At 43.8% G+C, this 18,489-nt stretch overlaps 1 protein-coding gene across 1 annotated transcript in view; it reads right to left on the reverse strand.

Moving 5' to 3' along the window:
• LOC127658287 (uncharacterized) overlaps positions 1-18,489 on the reverse strand; it is a 63,458-nt gene that overhangs the window by 25,626 nt on the left and 19,343 nt on the right. The gene's annotated exons all lie outside the window — the stretch shown is intronic.

Raw genomic sequence — 18,489 nt, forward strand, 5'->3', positions numbered from 1 at the left:
GTTTTCTCTCTATTCAAAACAGCAGGGTACATGTTCCACACATCTCACATGCCAGTATAAGGCATAAGACACTTTGCCAGCAAAAGTGATCACTCATTAGACTCAATGTTAGCACTTAAGAGGATTTATGATTGACTGCCTCATTTGACTTTTAATAATAACCATAATTTGGGGGTATAACAGCTCTTGTGCTTTTTTATATTGAAGCCTGCTTGCCTACCATCCATTCTCTAATTGCATGAGTCAGTCATTGTAATTTTTATTTCAATCCACATTTTGGCCTGAAAAATAGTACTTATTCCTGGGGATAAAATATAATCCCTCTTTTTCTCCATATATCTCATAATGGATGTTCATTGGGTGGTAGAGAAATCTAAAATCTAGAATTTCTTAAGAAATCTTAAAGCAGTGGTGAATGCTTTAAGAACCACAGCTTCCAATAAAAGTTCATGAAAATGTGGCAATGGCATTTATCTATAATACTTCATATCACTCCAAGTGTATTTCAGTATTTTACAGAATACAATGTAAAATACAACACATCACTACCAGTATTTTTCACTGATTTAATGCAATCCACTTTTGTGGACACAGTTCATAAGTGGTAAGGTTTAGGTGTATGGTTAAGGGATCTAAAACCCCATTTCCAAAAAAGTCTGGACAGTTTGAAAAATGCTAATAAAAACAAAAAAGAGATTTGTAAAATATATTCACCCTTTGCTTAATTCAAAAGCACTACAACTAAACATTATATGATGTTTTACAGTGATTTCAAATAAGATGATTGCAACCCAATCCAAAAAGGTTGGGACAGAGGAGTATTTATCAACGTGAAACATACCTATTTCTTCTAATAAAAGCATTTAGGCACTGAAGACACAAGTTTGTTAAGTTTAAAAAGTGGAATTCTCCCCCATTCATCCATTGTGCAGGTTTTCACAAACCTGCACAATGGTTTGTTGCTGTATTGTGCACTTCAATATGCACCACACATTCTCAATTGGAGATGGTCAGGACTGCAGGCAGGCCAATCTAGCACCCGCACTCTCTGCTTATTCGGCCAGTATGTGGTTTGAAGTTGTCCTGATGAAAATTACAGAATGTCCCTGGAAAAGACAGTGCTGGATGGCAGTATATGCTGCTCCAAAATTTGCATATATCTGTCTGCGTTAATGGTGCCATCACAAATTTGCCAGTTACCCATGCCATGGGCACTGACACACCCCTGGCCCGTACAGACACTGGCTTTTGGACCTGACGCTGATAACAGCTCAGATCGTCCTTTTCCTCTTTGGCAGAGGAAATTATGTCTGTGTTTATGATAAGGCCCAGAGATGTCGGCAGCAGTGTTGATGTAGGGCTTCTGCATTGCATAATGTCTTAACTTGCATCTGTGGACGCAGTGGCGAATGGTGTTGACTACCAAATGTTTACTAAAGTAATCCCAAAACCATGTTCGTGATATCCATTACAGATGTAAGATGTTATTATGAGAGTGATGTCTGAGGGATCAGAGATCATGCACATTCAGAAATGGTTTTCATCTTGCCCTATAAGTACCAAGTTTTGACCATATTTCTTGAATCTTTTAACTATATTAAAATATGTTGAAATGGTGAAATGCCAAAAATTCTTCCAATTTGTCTTTGGGGAACATTGTTCTCAAAGTGCTGGATTACTTGCTGAAGCATCTGTTGTCAAATTGACAAGTCTCAAATGATCCTTGCTCTTGAAGTACTAGACTGCTTTTGGAGACCCCTTATATACTATGGCACGATTGCCTCACCTGTTTAACATCTCCTTGTAACAGAACTTCACACAGAGTGAAGGAGGACAAAGGGAACCAGGTTTCAGATAAGGCTTTTTAATAGTCTACACTTCTGAGCCTACAGTTACAATAACTCAATAGCTTCACAATAATACATCAACTACTCAGCAGGACTCTAGATCTCTGGCTCTCCCTCACCCTCTTGTCGGTGGCGTGGTCCTTTTATACCGCTCTCCCCAAGCTAACTGCAACTAGAAACAGATGTTAATCATAATCTGGCTCAGATGTATGCACCACTACTGCTTTCTCTCTCTTCTTTTTGGCAACATCTCTAAATTTAGATGTTTCTAATTGAACAGATGAAATGATGGACTTAGGTATAAAAAATATATATATATATTCTATAATAGATCTTATGTACTGATGAAAAAAATGTATAGTTCCTAACAGATGGGTTCAAAAGTCTCCAAATATCTGTAAGAGCAAGATTTGTACACACCCTGTGAAGCATCAATGTTGCTCTAGGGGGCTTACACACTTTTGCTTCACTATAATCAATGACTGAGTCCATCAATAGATTAAAGTCTCCTCCCAATATTATATCATGAGGCCCCTAAATTTCTGCTAAAACAATAATGACTCTTCCTAATTTGTCTTTAATCTGTTTTGAGACATTTGAATTGTTGATGCTTACTTATCAGTGAAATGACTCCCCTGTATGGAAGCCCAAACTAATTTAATTAGTTTTAAATTAAATGTATTCCTGAATTTATTATTGTATGACTTTATTCCTTTATTATTTTCTGTATTTATTTGTAACTTTAATTTTATTCTTTTTAACTTTGTTGTTTTTAATTTGTTTATTTATGTGTTCATTTATTTTTTATATTTATTTATCCTCACATATATTTATTTCCATATTTATATATTCCCATATATATTTATTTATTTATACATGTATTTATTTTTACTTTTCTGTGTGCAACTTGGAAATGTACTTATCGGAAGTAAATAAGATGGACATCCCACCTTAGACTCTCTGCAAAATGTTTCCCTCCATATTCAAAATCAGTCAGAGGGTGCTAGCAATCCAGGATGTGCTTTGACATTCATACAGCACCTCTACTCTAAATAAAACATAGTCATATGATGCATGGTTATCGACTTCATTTGCTAAGTTGCACAATTCTCTAGATATATGTGAAGCATCAACTATAGTTTACAGGAGATATGGCTATGACCTGATGTCACATCAAAACAAGTCAATAGTAATCGAGCACATGCTTCAATCTATGATAAACCAATGGTAAGCAGGACTAGCTCACATAATTATCATAAAAGAGACAGAAGTGTAAGAATAAATAACAAATAAATAAATGTGGGAATATTTAAATATGGAAATAAATACATTTGGGAATAAATAAATATAAAAATAAATGAATGCAAAAATAAATACATTAAAGAATATAATTTTTTTTAAAGAATAAAAATATAAAGAGAAAATAATAAATAAAGGAAAAAAGTAAGACAAAAATAAATTCAGGAATAACTTTCATTAGAAAATAATAATATTTGTTTTATCAAGACATTTATTCCTTTATATTCTTATTATTACATTTATCTTTTAACGTATTATTTTTGCAGGTTCCGTCCTCCATTCCCCTGCTCTTAATTGAGCCAGCACTAAAGACAGCATGTCCTTCACATATCTTCCCAAACTTTTCAGCTTCCTGTGGAACATATTAAAAAATATATATTGTGTGTCAAAAATAAAATTATAAAGACCTCATTCCAACATTAGTGTAACAGTGCGCAGAGCTCGCCGTTCACACGTATGAACCTCGCATGGCACCACACGACTCCCCAAATTGATATTAGTCTTAAATTGCCCTTGTCTGAACTTTTTTGGAGCATGTTGCAATCATCTGATTTTAAATTACTGTACTTTTTTTTTAAAACAGCAAAGAAATTCACAAGATAAAACATCATATTGTAGTATCTCATGGGCAGAAAAAATATTAATTTCCACGCTGAAGGAACTTAATAAAAAAAGAAGTACCAGATTTACAATTGAGACTGGAGCCATCAATTTTACGGCCACGACATCTGTTGAGTGCCAACCTCTTGAGAACAATGAGAGCTCTGTGGACCACCAAGATCTTTCCTCACACATGTTGTAAATCAGGAAATACCCCCACATTTAAAGTACGTTGAATGATACTGCCATCTCGACCACTAAAGCAAAAAGATCCTAATGGCAGAGGTGATGGGCAATAAAAGACAGAGTAGAAAACACTCCTTGAAAACTCCAGGAAAAGCCAAGACACTCGTTTTGTCCTTCAATATAAACCAATTTGCTACACTTGAGCAAAACTGATCAGGAGATCCCAGACATCGTGATCATTATTCTGCAAACAGAAGGTAAAAAATAAGTCCCTTTGTTTCATTCATTTAGTACTGTAACACACAAACACATAAAAATGAGACAATTTCCTGTATCGCACAACTATCGTCATTGTTCAAGACAGAGATTGAACAGACTGGATCTGAATTGTTACATTTCTCTTTAGCAGGACAAATGCTCATAACTTCAAATGTAAAAATTAACTTTTCTGAATGAACAAATGAAGTATAGCTCAGAACATCTCATCTTACTTTAGGAACTTTGACACAATCATAAAACTTACATTATTATACATTTTATTTACATTTTATCCTGCACATAATCTGCTAAAGTGCCTAGAACTCTCGTTCAAGGTTTACGCTGAAAATATACCTTGAAAATCATGTTTCTCATAATGTATAATGTATTATCCATGTTAAAACTAAACAAATAATAAGAAGGAAGTTTTATCATGCATTATAACTGTAATTACTGTAACTATAATTCACCAACGTAACGGGGAGCTGCAAGTCTCTGCCTCATCATCCCAGCAACAGACATCCACGATCTTAATAGAGGTCCAAAATGTCGAAGAAACAACCAGAACTTTCTACAAAGATCAAAAGAACCAAGCAATGCAAGGAAATGCAAGTACATCTCCAGACTTTGCTGAAAGTGTTGGTGTCTCTTTTTTTTATTGTAAATCGAGTTAGACTGAATTAAGTATCAATGGTTCTCAAGGCCTTGTCTACAGACTCCATAAAGGTCATTTTCTCTGTATACTCCAATGAGTGAATTAATCATAATTCTCTTATTAAAGCTAATTCCATAAAATGGAAATTGTGAGCAGAAGCAACAAGCCGTTTATTATGAATTTAATGGTGGAGAATTTTATTTAGACGAATAATCTAATTATCATTTATCTTTCTTATAATGGTTGTCGAACGTGACTAATTCCATTTTAAATTCCTTACATAATGATGGAGTTACACAGGCATTTTAACCCATACCATGTACATTTATACCTCTAAATTTCCCTACAATAATGGCGTAGACATGCGGACAGATTCATTAAATTCCTAACACACATACTATTCCTACAATATAATTTGTATTTGTAGTGTTTTCAATTTAGTAAAGGGTGAACATAATTTATAAATCGCTACTTTTCTTTAGCATTAGCGTTTTTATTAGCATTTTTTTATACTGTCCCAACTTTTAGTAAAAATACATCTGTACAACTATGTTTATTAAAAGGATTTGTAAATATTTGGATGTTTCTAAAGCTGTAAAAAATATGTTTCAGAGTCTATCCCAACATATAAAAATGTACAGTATGTTTAAATTTGACAAACAAACAGCTAGATAAATAATGAGATCTATATGATAACCAGGATAATACTTGTTTGTAGTAAAATTACAAAAAGTAAGTAATTTCTGAGGGTACTGTTTGGGTTGGGTAACACGGTTTTTGGTATGGGTCATTGCTGGTCTTCATTTTAAGGCATGTGCAGATCTACACCCTACAACACTGCAAACCATGCAGCTTTGCACTTTGTGTTTCTTAATAATTCAAGAAAAGATTGATCTTTGATGTTAAGATAATTTATTGATAAAACACCATTGTTTGATGGGAACTGCAGAAGTGAATATCATATACTACCTGTCAAAATATCATAAAAGATGAATTTTCTAAAGAATCTCTCAAGTGCATTTAAAATGTCACATGTGAAAATGTAACACATACAATAAAGTTCCATTGGATAACATTAGTTCCCACTTTAGTTAACATGAACTAACAATAAACAATACTTTAACAACATTTATTGATCTTAGTGAATGATAATTTCAACATATACTAAGACATTTTTCAATCAAAAGTTTTATTTGTTAACAGAAACTAACAATGGAACAATTGTACTTGTGTTAACAAAGATTAATAATCTACTGTCAATTGTTTGTTCTTGATACTTAATGCATTAATTTATGTTAACAAATGGAATCTTATTGTAATCATTTATATACTTACACCAACTGAATAATTTCCTTATTAACCATACCATTTGGCATCTGGGCACCATACCATTTGGCATCTGGGCATACTATTTTTGCCAACTATGATTTGAGACACACTAGTTATAATCTCGCATACCACTTAGTCACAGGGCGAAAAGGTGTGAGGAACGATGAGAAGACAGTAGTTATTTGAATCATGTTTACTCTTGCAATTCTGTAGCAGCTGATGACTGACCACAGAGTCACGTTTATAAACAGCTGTAAACACTCCATCAATGTGATATTCAGCAGCAGTGTATAAACACAACCATTAAACTGATGAGCACTGCGATTTTACTGAAAAACACATACTTACATAGGGACACAGCTTTGGTCTTGTCCAAAACAGAAATGTTTTTATATGTATTTTATTATTTATTTTTTAAGTAAGCTTTTAAGACTTTTAATATGATCAGTATTCATTTTAATAATAATTATTATTATTATGATCATCATTGTTCATTAGATTTTTTTCTTCTTTTTTATTATTATTAATATGGAAAATAGGGCTAGTTGTCACTCTTTTTACTTGAATATTAATAAATGTAGTTTTTTTTTGAAAGTCAGTTTCATCACAGGTACATTAAAGTCTTGACTACAAAAAAGCTATTGAACAATTCGACAGTTATTTCCTGGTAAAAATAAATAAATAGTTCATTGAACATGTGTTACCATATAGTCACTAATAGGGGAGCATGTTGTCACACTTTTTGGGGTTGTTCTCTGCAAAACAAACAAACAAAAAAATAAAATTATATATATATATATATATATATATAATTTTTTAATAATTTGTATGAGAATGGGACATCTTGTACACTGCCCTGGGTACACAGTTCAACCTTTCTGTTCAAATCTGCATTCAATATATTATTGACTCTTGCCTGAATTTATGCCTGTGTGGTCTTATTGTGAGTGCAAAAAAATGTATTCTAATAAGAATAAGTTCTAAAATAGATGCTTGCAACCTACACGCAAATCCGCTAGAGAAAATAAATTTATTTATTTTGACTTTTGACTGTAAACCGTCTGAGATACAGCCTTTATGATAACTTTCCCTGATCACCACTTTTTTATATATATCTACAGAAAAGTGAAATATTACCATGTGACTGTTAAGGAAAGTTACCAATCCCATGTGTTCCTGACTTAAGTCAGATATGCATTCATGCATGCAGTGCTATATTTTTCATGAATTAATAGCTTTAGGTATTTAGGCCAAGAAGCTCACTGTGGGCAAGCACATGATTCTAGATGGGGGAAAAATTTCCATCTTTATCTCACAAAAAAAAAGGATATTTTTTTTATATTTAGGCAATTTAAGAATAACAAATTGTAGCAGGAGGCACTGGCAGGTTGAGCCCTTATCACAACACACAGGGAAATTATATCTCTATATTCCACCCCACAAACCCCATCACACAATCATGGTACAAAGCCTGCATACAAACACACACTTGCATATGTGTTATTGCAACACTTGCATATGTGTTATTAACACCACGCGTTATTGCAACATGTACATTTAAGATTGCATCCCCCAAGTCTCTATAATATTCTGGACTCTAGATATCTCCTTTAGTGCATGTCTTTTGGGTTTTATCACCAGTTTTACTGTAGGCTAAAATAATATCTGACCACACTGAAAACGAATCGGTTACCTAACGTAACCTCGGTTCTCTCTAGATGAGTGAACGAGTATTGCGTAAGCTAGCTTACGCTACGGGAAAGATTCATCTTTTCTGAGATATTGAAGCCAAAAAATTATCCTTAATTTTGTATCATTTGTCAACGCAGTGCAGCAACTGCAGACCTTGAGCGGGCTAGCTAGCGAGCTCATTGGTTGCTCTGCGGCAACTGCTGCAGCCTATAGATCGAACTTGGCTGAACTCGCGTCCAATGAGAGGCGTCCGCGCTTACTGCATCAAAGCCCGCCAAAATGGGCGTGGCTAGAGTGCATATAAGCGTAGTTCGTGAGGCTGGAACCCTGGTTTTCATTGAATGAAGCGAAAGTCGCCGTGGCGCGAAGCACGGCCAGCTACGCAATACTCGTTCCCTCATCTAGAGAGAACCGAGGTTACGTTAGGTAACCGATTCGTTCTCTTACGAGAGGTTCTCAGTATATGCGTAAGCTAGCTTACGCTACGGGAACCCATTGTCAACGCCGTGCGCGCCAAGCATCCACTGCATGAGCCCCGGGGGTGGGGGGACCCGGGGGAGCACTTGTGAGTGGGGAAATAATATTTGGCTGGCAAGAGTGCGGGCCAGTGTGTGTGTAATACATAAGCACATAGTGGGAAGGGAACGACAGAGCGGCGGTGCCGGTCTGTGTGGAATGAGTCCCATCAGTGCAGCTCACCAGGGGAGCTGTAGCGTATTAAACAGCTAGTAGTTTTGCCTGCATGGCGGGCACTTCCAGATTGTAAAATCTGACAAAGGTGGAGGGGGAAGCCCAGCCCGCTGCCACACATATGTCGTGAATGGAAATCCCGCTGGACCATGCCCACGATGAGGCCATGCCTCTAGTGGAGTGAGCCCTAATGCCCAACGGGCATGGCAAGTCTTTTGACGCGTATGCGGCAGCAATAGCGTCCACTATCCATCTAGACAGTGTCTGTTTCGAGGCGGCGAGACCTTTGGTGCGCCCTCCGAACGAAAAGAAAAGCTGCTCAGAGCATCTGAAAGAGGCGGAGCGCGCAGTATACAATCTCAGTACTCTGACTGGGCGAAGGAGATCAGATGCTGGCAGTGCCGATATTGAAATGACCTGTGCTCTGAAAGGAGTACCGATCACCTTGGGAACATAGCCGTGTCTAGGCTTTAAAATGACCTTGGAGTCACTTGGTCCAAACTCCATACACGTAGCGCTGACAGACAGCGCGTGAAGGTCTCCCACACGTTTGACTGATGACAGGGCAGTCAGAAAAACGGTTTTGAGTGAAAGGTATTTCAAATCCACGGATTGAAGCGGTTCGAAAGGGGGGGGCTTTCATAGTTTCGAGAACTATAGAAAGATCCCAGATAGGAACCGATGGAGGGCGCGGGGGGTTCATCCTTCTAGCTCCCTTGAGGAAGCGGATGACCAGCTAGTTTTTTCCCAGTGACTGGCCGTGCAGGGGTTCGGCGAACGCCGCGACGGCCGCCACATACACTTTGAGCGTGGATGGGGATCTGCCCTTATCCAGCAGCTCTTGTAAAAACACGAGCAGCGACGACACCCCACATGTCCGTGGGTCCAGGTCTCTGTCGGTGCACCATTTTGAAAACACAGACCATTTTGACGCATAGTCTTCTCGTGGAAGGGGCTCTAGCTGTATGATGGTGTTTATTACCCCTTCTGGCAGAGCGACGGGTAGTCGTTGATCACCCACGCGTACAGCACCCAGCGCTCTGGGTGGGGATGCCAGATCGTGCCGCGAGCTTGAGAGAGGAGATCTGCTCTCACTGGGATGGGCCACGGCGCTGTCAGTGACAGCTGCGTAAGCTCCGGGAACCATGTCTGATTCTCCCAACGCGGGGCTATGAGGAGCACCGAGTGACGCGTTTCCCTGATCCTCTGCATTACCTGTGGCAATAGCGAGACAGGATGGAAGGCGTAAAGCGGGCGGTTGGGCCAGTCCTGGGCCAGCGCGTCCTTGCTTTTCGAGAAAAATATTGGGCAGTGAGAGTTCTCTTCTGACGCAAAGAGGTCTATCTCTGCTCTGCCGAATATGCGCCATAACTTCTGGACTGTTTGAGCGTGCAGGGACCATTCCCCTGGAGGAATATTGTCTCTGGACAGTCTGTCTGGGCCGTCGTTCAGGTGGCCTGGCATGTGCGTCGCCCTCAGCGAGCGCAGGTGGCACTGGGACCAACTCAGTATGCGTTTCGTCAGATGGAAGAGGTTCCTGGATCTGACACCGCCCTGACGGTTTAGGTAGGATACCACAGATCTGTTGTCCGAACGGACCAGGATGTGGTGACCCTGAATGACCGGGAGAAAGCGCACAAGCGCGTACTCGACCGCTATCATTTCCAGACAATTTATGTGAAGGAGCTTTTCCTGAACTGACCATAGGCCAAAAACCGGAGAGCCCTCGCAGACCGCGCCCCAACCCGTGTTGGACGCGTCTGTCGAGATGACTTTTCTTTAAAATGACCTTGGAGTCACTTGGTCCAAACTCCATACACGTAGCGCTGACAGACAGCGCGTGAAGGTCTCCCACACGTTTGACTGATGACAGGGCAGTCAGAAAAACGGTTTTGAGTGAAAGGTATTTCAAATCCACGGATTGAAGCGGTTCGAAAGGGGGGGGCTTTCATAGTTTCGAGAACTATAGTAAGATCCCAGATAGGAACCGATGGAGGGCGCGGGGGGTTCATCCTTCTAGCTCCCTTGAGGAAGCGGATGACCAGCTAGTTTTTTCCCAGTGACTGCCCATGCAGGGGTTCGGCGAACGCCGCGACGGCCGCCACATACACTTTGAGCGTGGATGGGGATCTGCCCTTATCCAGCAGCTCTTGTAAAAACACGAGCAGCGACGACACCCCACATGTCCGTGGGTCCAGGTCTCTGTCGGTGCACCATTTTGAAAACACAGACCATTTTGACGCATAGAGTCTTCTCGTGGAAGGGGCTCTAGCGTGTATGATGGTGTTTATTACCCCTTCTGGCAGAGTGACGGGTAGTCGTTGATCACCCACGCGTGCAGCACCCAGCGCTCTGGGTGGGGATGCCAGATCGTGCCGCGAGCTTGAGAGAGGAGCTCTGCTCTCACTGGGATGGGCCACGGCGCTGTCAGTGACAGCTGCGTAAGCTCCGGGAACCATGTCTGATTCTCCCAACGCGGGGCTATGAGGAGCACCGAGTGACGTGTTTCCCTGATCCTCTGCATTACCTGTGGCAATAGCGAGACAGGATGGAAGGCGTAAAGCGGGCGGTTGGGCCAGTCCTGGGCCAGCTGCGTCCTTGCTTTTCGAGAAAAATATTGGGCAGTGAGAGTTCTCTTCTGACGCAAAGAGGTCTATCTCTGCTCTGCCGAATATGCGCCATAACTTCTGGACTGTTTGAGCGTGCAGGGACCATTCCCTGGAGGAATATTGTCTCTGGACAGTCTGTCTGGGCCGTCGTTCAGGTGGCCTGGCACGCGCGTCGCCCTCAGCGAGCGCAGGTGGCACTGGGACCAACTCAGTATGCGTTTCGTCAGATGGAAGAGGTTCCTGGATCTGACACCGCCCTGACGGTTTAGGTAGGATACCACAGATCTGTTGTCCGAACAGACCAGGATGTGGTGACCCTGAATGACCGGGAGAAAGCGCATAGCGCGCACTCGACCGCTGTCATTTCCAGACAATTTATGTGAAGGAGCTTTTCCTGAACTGACCATAGGCCAAAAACCGGAGAGCTCCTCGCGAGACCGCGCCCCAACCCGTGTTGGACGCTGCCTGTCGAGATGACTTTTCGGCGACATACAGCTCCCATCGCCACTCCCCGCTGATACCATTCGGCCACTGTCCAGGGCTGCAGAGCTGAAATACAGGTCTGAGTCACCTTGATCGGCTGGCGGCCTGTGGCCCAAGCCCGGCGAGACGCCGGGTGTTTAGCCAATGCTGAAGCGGGCGATGCACAGTAAACCCAGCTGAAGTACTGCTGCGGCTGAGGCCATGTAACCTAGCACTCTCTGAAATTTTTTCAGAGGCGTGAGGCTGTTCATCTGAAAGGACGTGGCTAGTCGCTGAACACGGCGCACGCGCTGTGTAGATAAGCGAGCCGTCATTGCCACGGAGTCTAGTTCTATTCCAAGGAAGGAAATTGCCTGACTGGGCTGTAGTGAGCTCTTGGTCCAATTGACTGCAAGACCCAAACTGTTCAGATGGCTGAGGAGAACTGTTCTGTGAGACAGCAGCTCCGTATGTGACTGTGCCATAATCAGCCAGTCGTCCAAATAGTTCAGAATTCGCAAGCCCTGACTCCGCAGGGGTGCGAGCGCCACATCCATGCACTTCGTGAAAGTACGGGGTGCTAAAGACAGGCCGAACGGAAGGACGGTGTATTGATAAACCTGGCCGTCGGCGTAATCTCAAGAATGGCCTGTGACGGGATTTATCTGAATCTGAAAGTAGGCATCTTTCAGATCGAGAGAGATAAACCAGTCCCCTGGTGCGTATGCGCGAGGAGTTTCCTGATTGTAAGCATTTTGAACGGTCTTTTGCAAGCACCTTGTTCAAACCCTTGAGATCTAATATTGGTCTGAGGCCGCCGTCTTTCTTGGGAACAAGAAAATAACGGCTGTAAAACCCTGACTCGCTCAGCGAAGGCGGCACTTTCTCTATGGCCCTTTTGCACAGAAGGTTTGCTATTTCTGAACGAAGCATGCAGGCTGCTTCCGTGTTCACAATAGTTTCGAGCCAGCTCTGAAGCGGGAGGGCGGCGATCGAACTGTAGCAAATAGCCCTGTTTTATTGTGCTTAACACCCATTTGGATATCCCTGGGATAGCTTCCCACGCTTTGAAGCGTAACGCTAGAGGGTGAATGGCCAAATCGCCCTGATTGCTGCACACAGCACGCTGAACAGAATGTGTGAGCGTGCTTACTGTGCTTATGCATGACTGCTCGCAGACAGCAGGGACAGGCTGTTCTGTGAGTGACTTCCCGATTGAGGTGAATGGGGAAAGAGTCACATCTGTTAAGTGATGCGCGAGCATAGTCACGGACACGGGACTTACATACAGAGAAGTGTTTGCTGGCCGTGTGACAGAGCGGGCAGAGAATGGGCGCGTGCACGTATTCGTGAGCGCGTTTATTGACTCTAACACTCGAGCGGGCTGTGTTTATGTGAGTGGGCTCTGATAGGAACACGGGAAGTGTAATGCTTGTGTGTAGGGGTGAACACTGGACTGTGGGCACATTTTCTACACATAAGGCATGTTTGCTTTTTACAAGATTTCTTTGGGTCGCCGTGAAAACGGCGTTTGAGTGCAGGCAAGTAGGCAGTATCACCGGCTTGTTGGCTGCTGAATCCACCACTGTAGTAGCCTGAGAGAGGGGGACTGACAAGGGGCGAAGCTTTGACGGTGGTCCGGCCGCGGCGGGACTGAGCCGTCATTTTTTCAACAAGGCTAGGAGGACTTCGGTTGCTCAGGTTTCAGCGCAACCTTAGACCGAGGCCCGCGGGGGGGGCGGCGGTCTGCGGCGGCTGTCTGAGCGCGATCGAGGGCGGCCGCCCTGTCGACGCTGAGAAGTCTGACTTTGTTGAGCTGGGCGCTGTGAAGAGGCTTGTGCAGGAGGCTGGTCATGTGGGCGGCCTGCAGAGGAGCTAGCGCGACGCGGCAGGAAGAGCTTCATGGCTTGGGTGGCTTTCTGGACTTCTGAAAAGCGGTCAACAATGCCACTCACCGCGGAGCCGAAGAGAGCGGTCGGAGAGAGCGGTGCGTTGAGGAACGTGGAACGCTCTGCTTCTCCCATGTCGGCTAGCGTTAGCCACAGGTGTCTCTCGGTCACAGTCAGCGAGGCCATGCACTTCCCTAGAGCTTGGGCTGCAGCTTTGGTGGCGCGAAGGGCGAGGTCCGTCACGCTTCTTAGATCTGTAACAGCCTCTGGGTGCCTGCCTTTCTCATCCCACTCCCGAAGAAGGTCCGCTTGGAGGATCTGTAAGACGGCCATGGAGTGTAGAGCAGATGCGGCTTGGCCGGCGGCGGAATAGGCGCGGCCAACATAGGCGGAAGTCGCTCTGCAGGCCTTAGACGGGAGCACTGGCTTAGACCGCCATCTCGCAGAGGGCGGGCAAAGGTGTGCTGCTACCGAATCCTCGACCGGGGGGATGGAGGAGTAGCCCTTCTCGGTGGCGCCGTCCACCGAAGCGAGAGGGGTGGAGACGTGGGAACGTATCCTGGCCGAGAAAGGCACGTTCCACGACTTTGCAAGCTCAGTGTGGAGTTCCGACAGGAAGGGAGCGGCCCGGGCCGCTGGTGTTGCGCGGCGACGGCTCTGAAGAAAGCAGCCGTCGAGTCTGTTGGGAGCCTGCTCAGGGGGCGGTGACCACTCGAGCCCGAGGCGGTCGACGGCCTGTGTGAGGAGGCGTTAGTTCCCCTTCGACTCCGGCGCGGGTCCTGCTGGATTCCTGGGCCGAGGAGGAGGCGTGGGAGCCTGACCATTCCTCGCTGTCCGAAGCCATGATGGAACAGCCCTTATCCTCCGCCTCGTCCTCCCAGATGGCCGCAGTGCGGCCGCTGGGCGGCAACTGCGCGTCCCGGGGGGGCAGGGAGGGTGAGAGCGATGCTCGAGGGAGAGGCTCCGGCGAGGCAGTCGCTTCTATCACCGGTTCTGGCAGCCTTTGGGAGCGGCGCTTTTCCTGCGCTGGGCGAACGGAAGGCGCGCGGCGGCTTCGGTTCTGAGCGCTCGAGTCGAGCCCGCAGGGTCGACATCGAAGCTCCTCGCAGAGGTCGCATCCGCCTTCAGCGAGGGCGAGCTCTGCATGCCCCAGTCCCAGGCAGAGAGCGCAGATGATGTGGCGGTCTCCGGCGCTGAGAGGGGCGCGGCATGAAGCGCAAGTGGTGCGAGGCATCTTAAAAAAGACGCTCATTACTCTTTTGTGAAGTTCGTTAAGAACTAGCTTGCTCTAAAAAAGGATACGTCGCCGGATGGCGTAGCTCGCAGGATGGCTGAAGGCGGCGGAGACGGCCGGCTTCTTCGAGCGCTGTCCAAGCTTGCTAGATGCCCCTCGAACGGCGACGCGGCTTCCAGTTCAGAGATGCGAAGAGCTTCGCTGAAGAGATGAAAATCAGGGTTCCAGCCTACTGAACTACGCTTATATGCACTCTAGCCACGGCCATTTTGGCGGGCTTTGATGCAGTAGCGCCGGACGCCTCTCATTGGACGCTGAGTTTGCCCAAGTTCGTCTATAGGCTGCAGCAGTTGCCGCAGAGCAACCGATGAGCTCGCTAGCTAGCCCGCTCAAGGTCTGCAGTTGCTGCACTGCGTTGACAAATGATACAAAATTAAGGATAATTTTTTGGCTTCAATATCTCAGAAAAGATGAATCTTTCCCGTAGCATAAGCTAGCTTACGCAATACGAGAGAACCTCTCGTAAGAGAACAATTCTTACATCCCACCTCTACCTACTACAGTTTTAGTCATGTGATTTTTAATATGGATTACATTTCAGAAGTAATCTACACAACACTGCACCTCTCCTCAACATTCAAATTTTAATTGTGGTTTGTATTTACAATAATATTCCCTTTTGAAGGGTTTATAATGGGTATCATAAATGCTTAATTTATTAATTTACAAATTATTTTTAAATCATAAATATGCATTTATATCTCAACATGCATAAAAACGGTGACTAACATGCAATACTTACCAAAAAGTTAGCCTTATATCCATGTTCTTTACATGATGTAAATGCTCAATAACACTTAAATATAAGTTGAAGCATATATTGAGTTGCCAACTTTAGAAACTTATGTACATAAAGTTCAGTATTGTTTATTATATGATATATGTTGTGAATGTGTTGCTAATTTCCTTGTCACTCAAGTGAGTCAAGATATTACAGTTATGAATATAAACACAAATCAGACAGAAGCAAAATGGCAATCCCACCTATTAATCTCACTTTGAGAGTCTATTTTTGCTGCATTGTGAATATTATGAATTGTTCCCATTTTGTAATTATAATAAGAATGAATCAGTGTGTTTGTTAAACATTTATAACATATATATATATATATATATATATATGTTCACTATTTGGCAAGTATTGGTTTAAAGTTGACTTTTTATGCATATTGTTATAACTCAAATCAAATCACTATATTGTCACACGACCAAATACACAAGTGCAACAGTGGGTGAAAGTCTTGTGTGCAGTTCCGAGCAACATAGCAGTCATGACAGTGACGAGACATATATCAATTTACAATAAACAATACACACAATATAGAATTCACATACAATTGAAATTAAAAATAAAAAGTATATAAAATATATATATACAGTAGTTGTATTGTGAAGACAATATAATAAGATTAATAATGTGCAGTGCTGATATATTGATCTTGAGAGATCGAGTGTTTAAAAGTCTGATTCCTTGGGGGAAGAAGCTTGGTGCGGGTCCTGATTCTGCAATACCGCCTGTCTGATGGTAGCAGTGAGAACAGACCATGGCTCGGGTGGCTGGAGTCTCTGATGATCCTTCAAGCTTTTTTCACACACCGCCTGTTATAGATGTCCTGGAGGGAGGCAAGCTCACCTCCGATGATGTGTCTGGCAGTTCGCACCACCCTTTGCAGGGCTTTGCGGTTGTGGGTGGTGCTATTGCCGTACCAGGCGGTGATGCAGCCAGTCAGGATGCTCTCTACAGTGCTGGTGTAGAACCATATGAGGATGTGGTGGTTCATTCCAAACTTCCTCAGCCACCTCAGAAAGAAGAGGCACTGGTGAGCTTTCTTCACAACGGCCTCAGTGTGGACGGACCATGTGAGTTCCTCAGTGATGTAGACACCGAGGAACTTGAAGCTGCTTACTCTCCACACCGGTGCTCCATTAATGGTGATGGGGCTGTGTCCTCTGTCTTTCCTCCTGAAGTCCACTACAAGCTCCTTGGTCTTACTGACGTTGAGGGAGAGGTTGTGCTCCTGACACCAGCGTGTCAGAGTGTGCACCTCCTCTCTGTAGGCTGTTTCATCATTGTCAGTGATCAGACCTACCACCGTCGTATCATCAGTAAACTTAATGATGGCACTGGAGCTATGCGTTGCCACACAGTCATGTTTGTACAGGGAATACAGTAGTGGGCTGAAAACACAGCCCTGTGGGGCTCGTGTTGAGGGTCAGTGATGAGGAGATGTTGCTGCCTAGTCCAACCACCTGGCATCTGCTTGACAGGAAGTCCAGGATCCAGCTGCACAGCAAGCTGTTGAAGCCCAGAGCCTGGAGTTTCTCATCAAGCTTGGAGGGCACTAAGGTGTTGAATGCTGAGCTGTAGACTACAAACAGCATTCTGACATATGTGTTCCTTTTTTTCAGGTGGGAGAGAGCAGTGTGTATTGTAGATGCATTGGCATCATCAGTGGAGCAGTTGTTGCGGTAGGCAAACTGCAGTGTCTGTGTCGGCTTGTGGGGGGGGTGTACACAGCAGTGATAATGACCGCTGTGAATTCCCTCGGTAGCCAGAATATTCGACACAGAAGCATGAGAAATTCCAGATCAGGAGAGCAGAAAGACTTCATAAAATGTATAATCCTCTGATCACACCATGATTTGTTGATAATAAAACATACACCACCACCTCTGCTTTTACCTGAGCTTGGTCTATCGCTCTGTCCGCTCGGTGCACGGAGAACCCCACAGGTTCGATGGCCAAGTCTGGAATCTCCGCAGACATCCAAGTTTCTGTAAGGCAGATAACGCAGCAGTCCCTTGTCTCTCATTGGAAAGAAATCTGCGCTCTCAGCTTACAGAGCTTGTTGCCCAGAGATTGAACGTTTGCAAGTAGAATACTGGGTTGCGGGGGTCGATTTGCACGATGTCTTACTCTGATGAGAACGCCGGCTCTTTTTCCCCTTTTCCTTCTGCATTTCCGAAGCCGGGCTGCCCAGAGAAAGGGCTCTGCTGGCGTGTTTGTAAACAGCGGGTCAGCATTGAGGAATTTGAAGTCCGGTTTTCGGTGTGTAATTGCAGAACCAATGTCCAAAACAGTTTGTCTGTCGTATACAATAAGGCATACAACATCCAAAAAAAAAAACTGTAAACAAAACAATCAAAAAACTGCAGTGTTGTGTCGGAGCTCGCAACGCAGCAGCCATACTCGGTGCCATCTTGAGTCCAATGAACTGCATCTAAATTATTTATAGTGCATTTATAAATTACTTATTATCATTAAAGGTGGGGTATGTGATTTTCTTTTTTGACCATTTTTTCAAAATAATCCTATTGAAAATCCTATTCCTAACCCACTTACTGGCTGTAAATTAGAAGCACTGAAATGAAAATTAAGCAATTTAATCATCTGTGGAACGGGCAGGACTCGAAAAACTCCAGCCAATCATTTTCAAGACCATCTAGAATCATTGGACAGAAAATGTGTCAATCAAACGGTCGTACCATGCCCCCTCCCCCACCACCCTGGCTGCGTGTCCCGTTCAGTGCGCATACTCAAAGCTCGTGACCCAGTAACAGGAAGCGATTGTATTTATGTATGGAGAATAGAGCTTTTATAGTGCTAGTGGGGTTGTTCCACATTTCTATGAATCCTGTTTTGAATAGAAGACCGCTGTACAGACGCCAGGGCTGGCTA

The sequence above is a fragment of the Xyrauchen texanus genome, chromosome 17 (genome assembly GCF_025860055.1).
Source record: "Xyrauchen texanus isolate HMW12.3.18 chromosome 17, RBS_HiC_50CHRs, whole genome shotgun sequence".
Taxonomy (NCBI): domain Eukaryota; kingdom Metazoa; phylum Chordata; class Actinopteri; order Cypriniformes; family Catostomidae; genus Xyrauchen; species Xyrauchen texanus.